This window comes from Varroa jacobsoni, unplaced genomic scaffold (assembly GCF_002532875.2).
Source record: "Varroa jacobsoni isolate VJ856 unplaced genomic scaffold, vjacob_1.0 scaffold_1063, whole genome shotgun sequence".
In the NCBI taxonomy this organism is placed as follows: Eukaryota; Metazoa; Arthropoda; class Arachnida; order Mesostigmata; family Varroidae; genus Varroa; species Varroa jacobsoni.
In genome coordinates this window covers 904,714-918,600 of record NW_019213965.1, presented here as the reverse complement: position 1 = coordinate 918,600, position 13,887 = coordinate 904,714, and the positions used below count along the sequence as shown (strand labels likewise).

Sequence of the window (13,887 nt, the reverse complement as noted above, 5' to 3'; positions counted from 1 at the left end):
TGTGCAGCGTTTAAACTATTATTAAGTTACCCACTGCCCGCCTTGTACCGCCTTTGGACGTTACTTCAACTGCGAAATAATAATAATAACGGTCTCTGTGTCGTCTATCATAGGTGTAAAGTGAATAATAGTTATCATAGTTAGAAACACGGTAGAACGAAGCAGCGAAAACAAAGGAAAATGCCTCAGCGAAGTCGATGTCGCCAATAGATTTGACTCGCACATTATTCATCAAAGACCATTGTACGATGCTACATCTTAAGAGTGTGACCAACTTCTCTGGTCGGCGAATCATGAAGTCTCTGTCGCACTCAAGTAAAACAGCTAGCCACATGTCAAGGTTGCCAAAAGGCGAGCGGATCCTTAGGGCAATGTTAGCCATTTGCAAGGGCTCAACCTGAAAAACTATTTTAACGAAAGAGCCGAAATCAATACTCCATTAGTTCTGAGTCACGGGTATTTTCTGAATATTATTAATGCCCTCTTAATGTCACAGAAAGGTCACAACACCGGCTATTCTAAGGGCTCACACCTTTCGTGTGGAAGGTTCTAAACCTATTTCAATACATATTGTGAGCACAAAAATGAGATTTTCTGAACTCAATTTAAACATGCAGGCCAGCTCCACCGACAACCATATACATTCGTATGGCTATGTGGACATTGCGAGTCCGATATTACTCAATTGCGAAACGTTATCCAAAATGATCAGACTCCGTTTTCTACTGTAGCATGAAGTCACCCCTTTTTTCATATAGCTCGCGTTTTTTTTTTTTTATGTCTTCGACGACTACGAGTTTTTCGATGTCTTCTTGCTGCTAACGATGTCTCTTGTTGCCATGACGACACCGCTATTCTTACTACAACAACAACAACTTACACTCACACAATATGCATATGTGTACATATATATGGGCGTGAGTGTATGTTTACGTTAATCGAACGGGTAGGAGGACTGACTATTGGCAGGAGGGTAGCTATATGAATACGTAGAAAGTCGCCATGTTTTCTTATACACGTATATAAGATTACTGCTGCAATGGAAACTGTCTAATACGACCCTTGTTTCCATACTGCTTTCTAATCCTGCTACCAGCGTAGGCGACGAGGGAACCTTTCGCCGACGCACCATATATGTGCTGATGTTTGGACACAAAACAGGTATAAAATCACACAGGACGCAGAAATTTTGTACCTTTAGCTAAACACCTTTCGACCCACTGGGAAATGATAGTAGAGAAATCAAAGGTTCCAGTATATATGTGCATCAAACTATATATGCTAACAACAATAATGATTATCCTGCTATCGGGCTAATGATGTTAGGCGCAGCCATAACATAACCAGCTCTCCCAGGGGCTCGTTCTGCTCGGTCGCCTTTTCTCTATATATCCTTCTTCTATATCGTTATAACTTTACCTTTTCTATAGATTATTTTCTAAATGAATAACGGCATCCCGACACGTACCGTCTGATAGAGTCCCTTCTAACGTCTCCAGCCGTCCGCACATACCGCGGGTTACTCTCAGTTGGCTTCACTTCGACCTCGGATACGCAACACTGTACTGAGTAGTTTGTGGGTAGCAGCTGGATCTCCTTGAGACAACGTCGGGAACCTGCCGTCGGTCTGACCTAACCTAACTAATACGCTTAGTCATTGCTGACCATCTGCTTTCGCAGTCAAATCACTGCTGGTGGTATTTTATCCATATTACTTAGTTTTCTCCTGTTTCCATGTGCAGATCCGTGGTCGAGCGGCGTATCGACGAAATGGGCGATGACTGGAGTAATCAGCCGGGGTCCTCGGCGGAAAATGAGTTGCACAACGGGTAGTCGTTCCATGTGAGTTTCATTTCGTAAGTAGATAGTGAAAATTTTATGCGGCGTGCACAGATCACAGAAAAATGTCACAAAAATCCCGTTTTGTACTCTGGACAGAGAGAATTAATATGAGTTTTTAAAGAAATGAGACCGCACATTCGTTATTACTAGGGGTATGTTAATCGAACAGTTTTTAATGTTACGATCCTCAGGTCGACTTTAATCAACCACGTTCCCCATTTCGATGCGTAACTCATCTTTAAAAGAAAGTTTGTTTCACATTTATTTGATGTCGCTTGAACGCAGAACTAGCAATCATAGATTTTAAGCAAGTTCTTTATAAAAAGAGAGCACATACTGCCTTGGATGCGTGTTAAACCTCACATACCTTTTGCTCCTGTTCTCATCGCATTCACTCTGACGGATGAACGGATTTAAACGCCTAAATGAAAATCTTGAACACGGATAGTAATCCTGTCCTATTCGCCTACATTATAAAACTCTCTTAAGCTTCTTACTACAATTATTGTCAAGTGTATCTGTCTGAAAGTGTACTATCTCCATATAAACACATCCGTTTTCCGGTTATTAATTTTGGCCACAAGAATGAACCATTTCCAGCGATTTCTTCGATTTTCTGCCGGATGCCGAAATTTTTATTTGAAAAATAGCATTCGTTGCCCATTCATTTAGCGTCGGGCATGGATCTCTGCCATACAACCGTTCTGGACAACAGTGCCAAAAGAGACATAGAATTGCTTGCATTATATAATTAGCTAATTTAGATAACCGTTTTGGCCCGTATCGCGTATTACCTATCGAGACGGTTTTCAAGAAAAAGACTTATGAACGAAAACATACTGCATCCATCGGATTTGGCCATCTGCACTTTAATCCAAAGCGACGTTACTAGGTTGTCCTTATCGACATGATCGTCAACAGGAAGCCTTCAGATCTGCTGTACAGCGAGTTCTTGCGTGGCTATCACGGCCTGCGACTCTACGCCGATAGCTTTGGTCCTCCCCATAACCCGCCCGCTCTACTGACATACCCAGCAATAAAAATACTGATATACCCAAAAATATGGCTATTTTTTTGGCGACTAGCGTGATAGTACGGCATGAGTTTTTGTCGAGAGGTTTGCATAAAGTGTCATCCTGCAGTCATTCAAGCATTGTTTTCGTTTCGGTTTCAACTTATCTCGACTGATATCTTATTACTTTCGCGTTAGTACTGCTTGGCGATTGTCGCTCAGGTATATCTTCAGCGTTTTATATTTTTACAGACAGACGTCTACGTTTCGAGTTTTACATCCACGATCGCCGTTAGGTATTCCGTCAGACGGCTGGATATAACCACGGATCTGCCAATGCCCGAGTTCGAATCTAGACCACAACGCGTCCCTGAAATTAACACATTACCCACTGAGACAAAGTATCATTGCTTCTGTAGTCGACGATAGCTATCGGCAAGCATGGCGTATTTAGTCTCTTACGTACGGCACGATCACTGGTACATGCAATATCAATGATGTTACCATCTCTGTATGAAATAAAAGTGTATAATATATTTTTGTGTTAGCATAAAGTTCAACTTAGAAGTTAGATATGGGAAAAGAGTTTTGAACGAAAAGCAACATTTACTACAACCTCACGAGTCATCTTACGTAAAAACTTGCCCAACTACTACAGGAGTCAGCACTCAGTGTCGTAATATGTCATCATATGCACTTAAATGTGAAATATTCCGAACAAAGGTATATAATAAGCAAATCTAGCTAGACTATCTCGATAAAAGAGCGCACTATGGGTGTAGTCTTGTATAAGTGTCGGATCCAAAGGGTACATGACTGACTAAAGTAAGCAGAGTTTGTCGAAAATATATATATTTTAGATGACTTTGGAGAAAGTTCATCGTAATTTGGGTGGGAAACAGGCCTAAAATGCTATAATTGTAATAAACGTATTTTCGGTTTCAGCGGACCGCGGATCATCGTAATAACCCCTTGCCGCCCGGTGAATCGCCAGACCTCGCCCTTGCTGCATGGCATCATCGATCTACTGATACGAAGGGCACCTCCATCTTAAAAGCGGCCTTGTTGTTAATAACAGAACCGGACAGCGTAATAAAAATCATGATGTCGCCTTCCCTTCCGTTCGTAAACGTTAAAGGAAAGGGGAAGAAAATATGGACGAGACTCGGAGGAAGAATAAGAAGCATCAAAAGGATTCAACAGCGGGCTGTGCATCGCGGCTTGAACTGGGAACAATCATTTGCAGAAATCGAGATTTGTTTTTAGAAAGTGTGTTTTTCTCTCCAGCGCATAATGGACAAGGCATTGAAATCAAAACGCAAAGGGTGTCTACCTTACAGCTTGCACATTGGACTGCCTGATAGTAGCGTCGAGCAGTTCGTGGAGAATCGGCATCCGAAGCGTGCCTTACCTATGCGTAAAGCAAAATAGTTCTTAAATGTGCTCGAGCAGCTTCGTTACAATAGATTATTGTGCTTACAGCTCAATTGGAGTTTCCAGCCGGTCAAAACTTCGTATTTATGTCTGTTTGTAGAGGCACATTTTTGAAAAGTAAAAAAGACTGCGGCCCTCTGAAAAGAATAAGAACACTTAAAGTAAGCCGTTTGCAGGAGATATCGACAAAACAGTAGCGGGTAAGGCCATTGCTAGCCTTTGTAATGGGCTAACGCGCAGTGATATGTAAGAAAACCATCAATTTGAAAACGGTAAAGGAATGCCTTGTGTACATCTTAATTTTGTATAGAAAGATATAGATTACACACCTATCGTGGATTACATTGAAGTCTAAAAGTCACAACAGGATATATATATATATATAGCATAAATATATATACAGATTATGGTGAAAATGTATAGTAATCAATAAATATGTATTATTGTTGTTATTGGTTCATGTTAACGACTCTGAGCAACCTAAATCATATTTAAGACGACCTGAATATATAATTCGAATGGCGATTGCACTAAATAAATACCGACGAAAGTATATCAGCTCCCTTTAAACTTAATCAACTCGTTAATGTCTTCGATAACCTTGACCGCCAACGGAACCTGCCCACCAACCATTACAATAAACAACGTACTCATCATAACGTTCGCCTATAAATACATCTATAAGTCACTGTTATTTATTAAAGGCGCACTATAGGCCTTTTTTTTTTTAATAGTGATAACATTTCCAAATAGTTTCGTTTATTGCCTTGTGTTGTTCAAGGAGGATGAAATCGTTGTGTCTAAAGTGTCTTCAGGTACGCTGACCGTCGCTGATACCAGCCTATCAGCATAACTTTTGCCGCAGTTAACACCCAGGACTTTGAGTCGTGGCCTATCAGAAAAATAGTATCGAAGGGGAGCAGCCGATGGCCACCACTCCTGGTGCCAACATCTCGCATAGCAATATGAATAGTGTTAGTCTGGACCTTTGTTTCTACGAACGTAACGCCATGTCCCTGACCTAGCTATCAAAGTAGACTAGTTTTGTAAAGGTTTTTGCTATTCCAGTTGGCGTTATCATTAAACAAGATGCTTGCTATCCTTCCGCAGACTTCTGTCAGACAGCAAAAAGGCGGGCCGTCTAGCTAAATCTTTTACAACCTTTAAATAAGTCATAGTTAATATCGCGAATGTGATCCTGTTGGGGAGACCCATGGTGGATAGAAGAGGCGTTTGAGGAATGGGAATATTTTTCCTTTTATCGGCCTTTTCTGTTTGTTCCTTTTTCTCCATTGCTAGTGACGTTGTAATTGACACACAGGGGCTAGTTTTGCCCGAAGACCAATCTTACTAGACAAGTAACTGCCAAAGCCTAAGCTGTCTTTGTATAAATCAGACACTCGTCTATCGTTCTTCAGCTAAGCACCGATTCCCAACCGACATTTACGTCTTAGTTTTACGATGTCTTATATATGGCCGCTTGCCTATGTAGACTGGTATTGAATCATGCATATCTAAAGGTAAATGACCAAATTTGATTGACAGAGGTGACTGCGGGACCTAAATGAGCTAAACAGCGTAATGTCCAAAAAAGCCATGTAAAAACTTCATAGTTGTTCTGAAAGGATACTTATGCAGATAAAGTGCACAGAATTAAATTCCCCGGCTCCGACGAAAGTACGACAGATGTTACCCTGTCTTAAGTTCTTTAGTGGGTCGGAAGACTTGGCTAGCTTTAAAATTATGTTCGACCCAGAATTAGCTCATGGTGAATCCATTGCTTGTTTCACCGTCTTTTCAGTTTTGATGATAAAGTCATAACACGTATTTGAAAGAACCTTACGTTGAGTCGATAAGACGTGCACTCTCTACGCTCTATGTCGTTTGAAAGTTTCCGCGATGGCAACCACTCATCTTACCATCTGAGGTCCTTGGACGTAGCAATTTCCATCGTGCACCGGTGTTCCGCTGAAGGCCTACTTGTTTAATGTCTTTATTAATTTTCCATTCTTCTCACATTCGACAGATAAAATCCTAACTATTTAACGTTTTGTTTTTTTTAGCATTCAGCGATACCGGTGTATCAAACTCATTATTCTGCAGCAATATCCAATCGGCTTATAATTGTAGGTAGCTGAATATTTGGTGTAAAAAATATCAAGTTCTGTCAGCTAATGGTCTGTAGTTTAGAAGTTATTCCAAAGCTTCGTTCCGCTAAACAGCTACAGCCAACCTAAGGAGAACATCGATGTGCAAATAGGTTTTTATTAGCCGTTGAAGTTTTTTGCACAAACATATAACGCCATACGTTTGTTGTTTTAAAAAAAAAAAAGTTTATATTTCAAATTAATTATATGAATAAATATGAAAATTAAGCAGCGATCCTTTGTTTTTCGACTAATCGCGTTTAAATTAACAAAGGGTGTTTGGAGTTGATGGAAGTCATTGCAGTGGGCACTGCTTAGGTGTTTCATCTTTTAAACAAGGAAAATGCCGCCGAAAGGAAGTGGTCAATGTGATGGATGATCCATGTTTGAGCAACTATACGAGTAAAACATTCGCATAGGGACGAGGAGTAAGACTACAGGATATAGCGTTCGAACTATCTTGGATAATTCATACTCGTACAAAGAGCTGAATGTCAATATGACTATTTCCAGTCTGGACACTTCGAGTGTCGGATAGACAACCCCAGCTGTCTTATCAATAGTGCATTGTAGTTGACTTTTACGCCAAGTAATAGCCACAGAAAACTTGATGTACTTTATTTGAACCCCAATGTAACTTAAGTTTCAATTCGTACTAGTATATAATAAATATTACTGAATACACTAACATGACTATTAAGATATTCATAGCATTTAGGTAATAACCGAAGAAGAACGGTTTTGCTCGTTCCACGGCTGGAATGTTAAACGACAGCCTATAAATATATAAGTATGCAATGAAAAGAAGTAAGCCAAAAGAGTCAAGGTCCTGAACGATCCTAAGGCGTCGTAGTATGTCCTTATTAGGTGAGCAGACATTTTCGGGATGTTTTTACTATGACACGCCTCTGATAAAAAAAAAGGCCAGCCAGGGGTCTATTATTCGGCGGGGGGCTTAAAGATACTTGATTGAGATAAAATGCACGGTGCTCCTTCCTGCTGGACAATGGAGCACCGTGAAAGGGGCAGGAACAGAAATCTGTGGTCACTATCCGTGACCTCTTATAACGTTCTTAATGACATTGCTAGCCCCTCACCGTCTGTCTCCATAACTTTTAAAGTCGCCTCAACTGAGCCTTTCAGGCTCTTTTCAGACGGTTCAACATTGTAGACGAACGCTGCGCTACCCAGTTTTTCATTTAGGTATGCCCGGGAGTGGGCACCCCGCCCAGACTCTGCACTATCAATCTAAGATACTTTGCGCTAAGGACATGAACGTGATTAGCGTGCAGTGTTAATAAGTCTAGCCACATTATCCGGATACAGCATGGATGTTGTTGAAGCATCAATATTTTTCTATAGCTAACGTCAATTATCTAGAGGTTCTATAAACTATCTGCTAAACTTCAATTAAGGTTTCTTTGTCTATTCAGGCATATATATCACACATGTATGGTAATGTCTAAAAATGATCGAATAACACCTATTATAAGACTTGTTCATTGGTTCTAAAGAAGACACAGCCGAATAGGTCTATAGATGGTGCTTGTAATTGGCCTCACTTAACTTACGAATGTATATGAATCAGTCGTTCCCCTTGTGAATAGACTCGACTATTACCGTGTTCAGTCCTTTTAGCGTCAGGGTGTCTCTTCTCCTCGAACTTAATCGGTCAATATTAAGCTGATAGTTTTTGCTTGGCAAACTACGATATATCGTCTTGACGTAGATGGGTGGCCTAATACACCACATCTACGGCGCTTAGTCTTTGTTCAAGGCAGATAAGTAAAGGCCCTACGGAACAGCGCCAGCAGTAGCAGGCAGTGCCGATCTTTTGTCACAGTTGATCGTTTAACTCCTGCAGCAGGAATAGCTGTTAAGAACGCATGACGAACCGAAAATATTGAAAAGCTAGGGCAGTTTCGCGTGCGTAAATTATCAACATCTAAAATTATTTACGATTATTTTTTATCTAGATATTTTCTTACTATCTACTCACACGCACAATTCTAACATACAAAATTCAGTACGACGCGACGTAATTAATTAATGGGAACCATTAACAAGTGTTGCAGCTAAAATAGGTTTCAATAACAATTTAGGTATCGCTTGACTATCTAGACACATTTTGCTCGAACCGGCCTTTAGAAGGTGGGCCCTTTAACCACAATGCTCAAGTGTGATCGGTCGTTCAGATCGGTTCGCAAAGACAGATACTTGCGAAGCGTTCGACTACGCGAAGGGAACACATTCGTCATTCTCTAAATTAGTATAGATAGTCCTTCACTAAAAGTACTATACATATAGAGATCTTGCAAAGTGTGCCCAAAGAATCCAATGTTTTCGCTTCTATCTGTTGTGAAATAAACTAGACATATTACAAATTGAAGAGGGCTGGTTCGGATAGGTGGCGCTGGAGACTGTCTGTTCTCAGGTCAACCGGTCGGAGATGTTGATAATGGAAAGGACATATCGATGCAGACGGCCGGAAGTAGATCTCTGACAAATCTTCATTCACTCACTAATTGACTTTTTCTCTAGATGTTTCAGCTGCCTGTTATCTTAATAGCATCACTGTTCTCTCCGCAAATGGCCTTAATCGAATGACTCTCATTTGGCAGGATAGATACTATCTAATGATTGATCACTTACTGCCGTTTTTTTTTTTTCGTTCGAGTGGCGCGATTAGCGCCATCGTAGATTCGTAATCATCGTAATTCAGTTCCACTACTTATAGCCGTGTAATGGGCCACGCTACCACAACTTCGAAACGCTCACGGCGACAAGATATCGAAAAAAATTGGTATTCAATCTTTTGCCGATTTACCCGATGACGGTCAAACGCCGCAGCTGGTGGCTGCGTCTTGTCGTCATACGTTCATATCCCGTATGCCGCCTGTCGTCAAACTATGTATCTGTAGCTGCTGCCCGACGTTGACTTAAGATCCTAAGCTGTCGCCTTTTACTAGTGAGCAAACTTCTGCCCACAGTGACGCTTACCGACTGACATCCAGCTGACCAGTCAGACAATTTTGTCAAATCTGACGAGAACAGGGTAGACAATCAGATCAACAATGAGTACCACTCAGTATAGAAAAGTCAGATATTTTTGTTCGGCGGCCAACTTGCACGGTCCAACTGACCTTGTTCCGGCATGACTCGATGCAAATAATCGACACGAACGACTGTGCTGGTAGTAATGGACAAAGGTTTATTTTAACACACACGTATCAAAGACGAACATGCAGGAAGGAAGGAACATATTCTAAGAAGGTAAACAGGACTCTAAAGACATTAATTGCCGCAATGGCACATTGCTTGATGAGTGTTGTGTGAGAACGACGCGCGTAACCGGGCGTGGTTCAGAATATCGCTAAGCTGACTCCTTAATATTGCAGAAGGATAGCCACTATGTGGAAAATGAAGTCCAGAGAAAGTTCGATTGAATAAAAAAAAGCCGACACTTATCTGCCGATTCGTACGTTGATTGCGCTCTAATTGGTACTATTATTATATAGCATGAAGTTGTGCTCGTATTTGGCAATGACGATTCAATAGAATAGTAGAATTTTTTAGTTTAGAAGAATGAAGTAGTTGTCTTTTGGTTATTTTCGCCTGATCAGCTAGTCACTCCTCTCTATAATGCATAATCAAAATCTTCAGATGTGAAGCATGGCTATCACCACATACACAGGTGTCAACAAACGCCTTGTCTGGCCAAGCGGCCTAACAAACAACGTCTGCGCCCGCAGGGCATTTCTACTGACAAACACGTCTAAAGAGCAATAAACATTTGCATTGCTATCAGCTTCGACGGGGTGAGTTCGACCTTCGAAGGACGGAGAAAGCCTGATAGCGTTTGGCTCGTAACCTATGTTAAGCGCAGCGACAACAGGAGCCATGACACATTTGGCATCTTGGCTTTACGTCGCTCTTGATTCACATCGCCCTTCTAGCTGCTTTTCGATGCTGTTCCGTCGACGCGGCCTACTGTTGACTCTAATTCGGTAGCTGTTCTTAGCGATTCAACTGCCATTAACTCTCTGAAAAAGGACCAGGGCCAGCGGAATCTCTCTCAAGCAGTTCCGCTCCAGCAGATTCCGCTCCCCACGCGTTATCCTCTACATTTTCTGCTGCAGTGATTTCGCTATAGCTCTGCTAGTGCTCAATGCAGCTTCGTCTACGTGTCACTTTTTGCTTGTTCGCCTGCTATTAGTACCTCGCTTACCGTTCCTGTTTACGCGAGGTTTGCAAACGTATATTAGTGGGCCAGTTTCGAAACTAATGAAAAGTACGTGCCACCCAAGTGGGGCGTCAGACGACAGTCAATGGTTGGGTATATATGGTTGGATCGACCATGTACGGTAGGACAAAGCAAATGAAGCGTGAACTGAGATAGGTTACCATTAATTGGAGTACAGCGAATTCATAAACGACAGAGACAATAAGGGGGTTGGCAGAATCGTCGAACTCCGGGCTATGGTAGAGAGAGAGAGAACTAACTGGCGCGTCTTACGTCAACTCATCGGGTCGGTCATATTTGCTAGTCTAATTAGCGAGATGATGTAAGCTACGCAAAAACAAAGATGACACCCGTTGAATGCTTTTCGCCAGTAAACATGTGTGGTCCGTTCTTACCTGACGGTAGATATTTAGCTGTCGTCGACGAACTCGTATATTAAACTGGGTTCAAGTTTGAATTATGATCATATGCAACGCTGTTTTGTGTATTGTTATACATGGGATTCACTGTGGAAAATTTACACCTAAACAGAGTCTATGTGATGATCTACGTGGACTCAAACACAAGCTCTTCACGTGTACGTACTTCTTTTATGTGTACGTCTTCTTGGTGGACGTATTGTACAGTCAGCTCATCTGTGCAAATCAGATTGAACTCCAGATTTTCAGTTGCCCATTTAATGTGAATTTACGTCCTTACGTCATTTTACTTAAACGACTGAGTCACTTGACGGAAAAGACGCAGTCGTGTGATTTCATCGAATGCTTGTCGATTTAACTGCATGCAACTACATGAATCGTGCCTGCGGGGTCCTTGCATTCACTGACGATGACGGAAATCGCGATGATAAGATGCGAAGACACTAGCTTTCAACAGCCTTAGCCAGCCATCACTCCAACAGAATGGTTTTTACATGGACAAAAATTGCTGTGAAACGCAGATCGTAAATAATAGTATGGACGACAACTAGTATTTAGTTTATGCTGACCCAATAAGTGTTAGCTGTTACCCGAAGTCCCACCTCTCTCAGAGTGGCATTCTCCAATAGCACCAGCCTCGACTCGATATGTACGTACGCATGCTTTAAAATACTCTGCGACAATACGGCGGCGGAATCAGGATTCTTTATCAAAAGGATTTTTTACCCTTGACGCGAAGACTTCGAGTCGTCCTAGAACCATTTGCTTTATATATCGGCGAAAAAGCGTTTCCACAGTTATTCTCACAGTTATACCATATACTGCTTTCTCAATAGACGCATTTTTTAAAAATTAACTTGTCGGACCAGCAGTGACACCCTGAAGTTCGATCGATCTTATCACTCCTGTAACGCCACATGAATGGTACCGCGCATATGCGCAACCCGATGCCATAGATAGCTGATTCGCAGTTTACAGAGGTTACTGTCAGATGAACGCTTCTCGCTTAGGCTTAAGTTACAGTTGCCTAGAACGACAACGATGGCAAGAAGCAGTTTTTGACTATATAATATAAGAATGATTGCCATCCCGTCGTTATCTTGATTCCATCTGTTTCGTTTGACGGATCAGCTCTACCTTTCTCTGTTGTGTTCGGCTCCGATCAGTACAAGCTACCGCTTCACTTTAACATAAATGGCAAACGCGTGGCTCGTTCATGCAATAGACAATGAAAAATTAAACATATACGGTTGGTATTCGGATTAGTACCATTACTGGTATGACGGCAACGAACGGCATTGCTGATTCATCTTCAGTGATACGACATATACGTTCTAGCAAGTGCAGTTGTGTACGAAGATGCTGTATCAGCCAGTGGGATCTGTTCGGTTATTATTTCTTAGGTCGCCAATTTTATGCGTTAATTTTTATCCGGGAAAGGTGTCACCTAAGGTACGGCTGAATTAGGCTTTCCGTCGCACGTACGTATCATCAAGTCGGTAATTCTATCGTCTCGCTAATTTACCATTAGATATATGTTGCTCACAGTCATCCGCCTGATTCGAGGACGCAACTATCTGCGACGCTGTCGCCTCTTCCATAGATAATAAATAGTAACCTTCACTGTTTCTGTATGGCGTTCAGTAACAGAGGCATGGTCGACGACGGCGCAACGGCCAGGGGCCTCTATCTTAATTTTCACCCTTACTTTCCGTCGATTCTTCCATGTTCGTTCCATGGGCCGCCAAACACTGTCTAACAGTTGTTACTTAATCGCTGCATTTCTACGATCCGAAGTTAACAGGACTAGCTATAGTTGTGGCCATCAATAGTAGCGATCGAAGGTGGAATGATCGGATCGGCGATTGGATGGACGAACACTGAACAGGGAGATCGGCTGACTGATCGACCTACCAGGACACTAAGGAGCACCGTGCACAAGTAGGACCTGTACGCACCTATACGGTCCTAAGAATTATGATCGCTGCTGTTCTGCCTCCTTGGCTCCAAAGGTCATAGTCTTTGCCGTACACAAAGAGACTAGCAGGACGACGAACGAGTCAGAGAGTGTTGGCGGGCAGCGATCAAGCGAACGGGTCGAACCAAACAGATCGCAAAGGTGGTTTGCCGCTTGTCTTCGAGCCACCGCGGAGAAGCCAAAAGACGTGTATTACAAGTAGACCACAAAGCTAACCAGCTGTAGGTAAAGATAGATTGTGGAAAATATACCTGTGTTGATATCTTTGAAATATTAGCAGAAACTTTGATGGGTCTATTACTGGCAATCGCCGGTCTAGTAGGCTGTACCTACTGTGCTATGTCACAGTATTTTACGGAGTTTCGGCAAGCATTGTGAAATCCCATATTGATGATCCCTGTCCCCTTATCCATTTAAGTCTATTGAAGATGAAGCTGATGGCGGAAATTTCGACTTTGCTTAAAAGCATAGCCCAACAAATGCTTCATATTAGCTGCTTTCTAATGGCTAGCTCTAAATGGCTAATCAATCGGTTTGTATTATATTCTAAAAATATACTCTTTTCTTCAGAACACTGTTACTTAGTTTCCACCTGATGCTTTGTTGCTAACCTTTCTGCTTAGTCATGTTTGACAGTCTCCTCACAACTTCACGTACAATACATACACAGTTAAGTTTCAGATGGCCCACGGTCAGCTTCACGTGGCTCCTAGACAGTGGCAATACCCTTAGCGGATCAGAATTTTGTTCTTTTCAAACTTCATAGTTTTCATTTTTCTCTCCGTCCTTATTATTTCCCGTACGTCTATTGT

At 41.8% G+C, this 13,887-nt stretch overlaps 1 protein-coding gene across 11 annotated transcripts in view; it reads right to left on the bottom strand.

Annotated features, from left to right (window-relative positions):
* The window catches only part of LOC111266205 (octopamine receptor beta-2R), a 136,359-nt gene that overhangs the window by 58,755 nt on the left and 63,717 nt on the right, over positions 1-13,887 (bottom strand). For 2 of the 11 annotated variants that reach the window (XR_015313331.1, XR_002683930.2), the window contains exon 2: positions 1,469-3,224. The exons of the other annotated variants lie outside the window; for them this stretch is intronic. The gene's annotated coding sequence lies outside the window, so the exon portion shown is untranslated. The remainder of the gene's footprint in view (positions 1-1,468; positions 3,225-13,887) is intronic. 11 annotated transcript variants of the gene reach the window in all.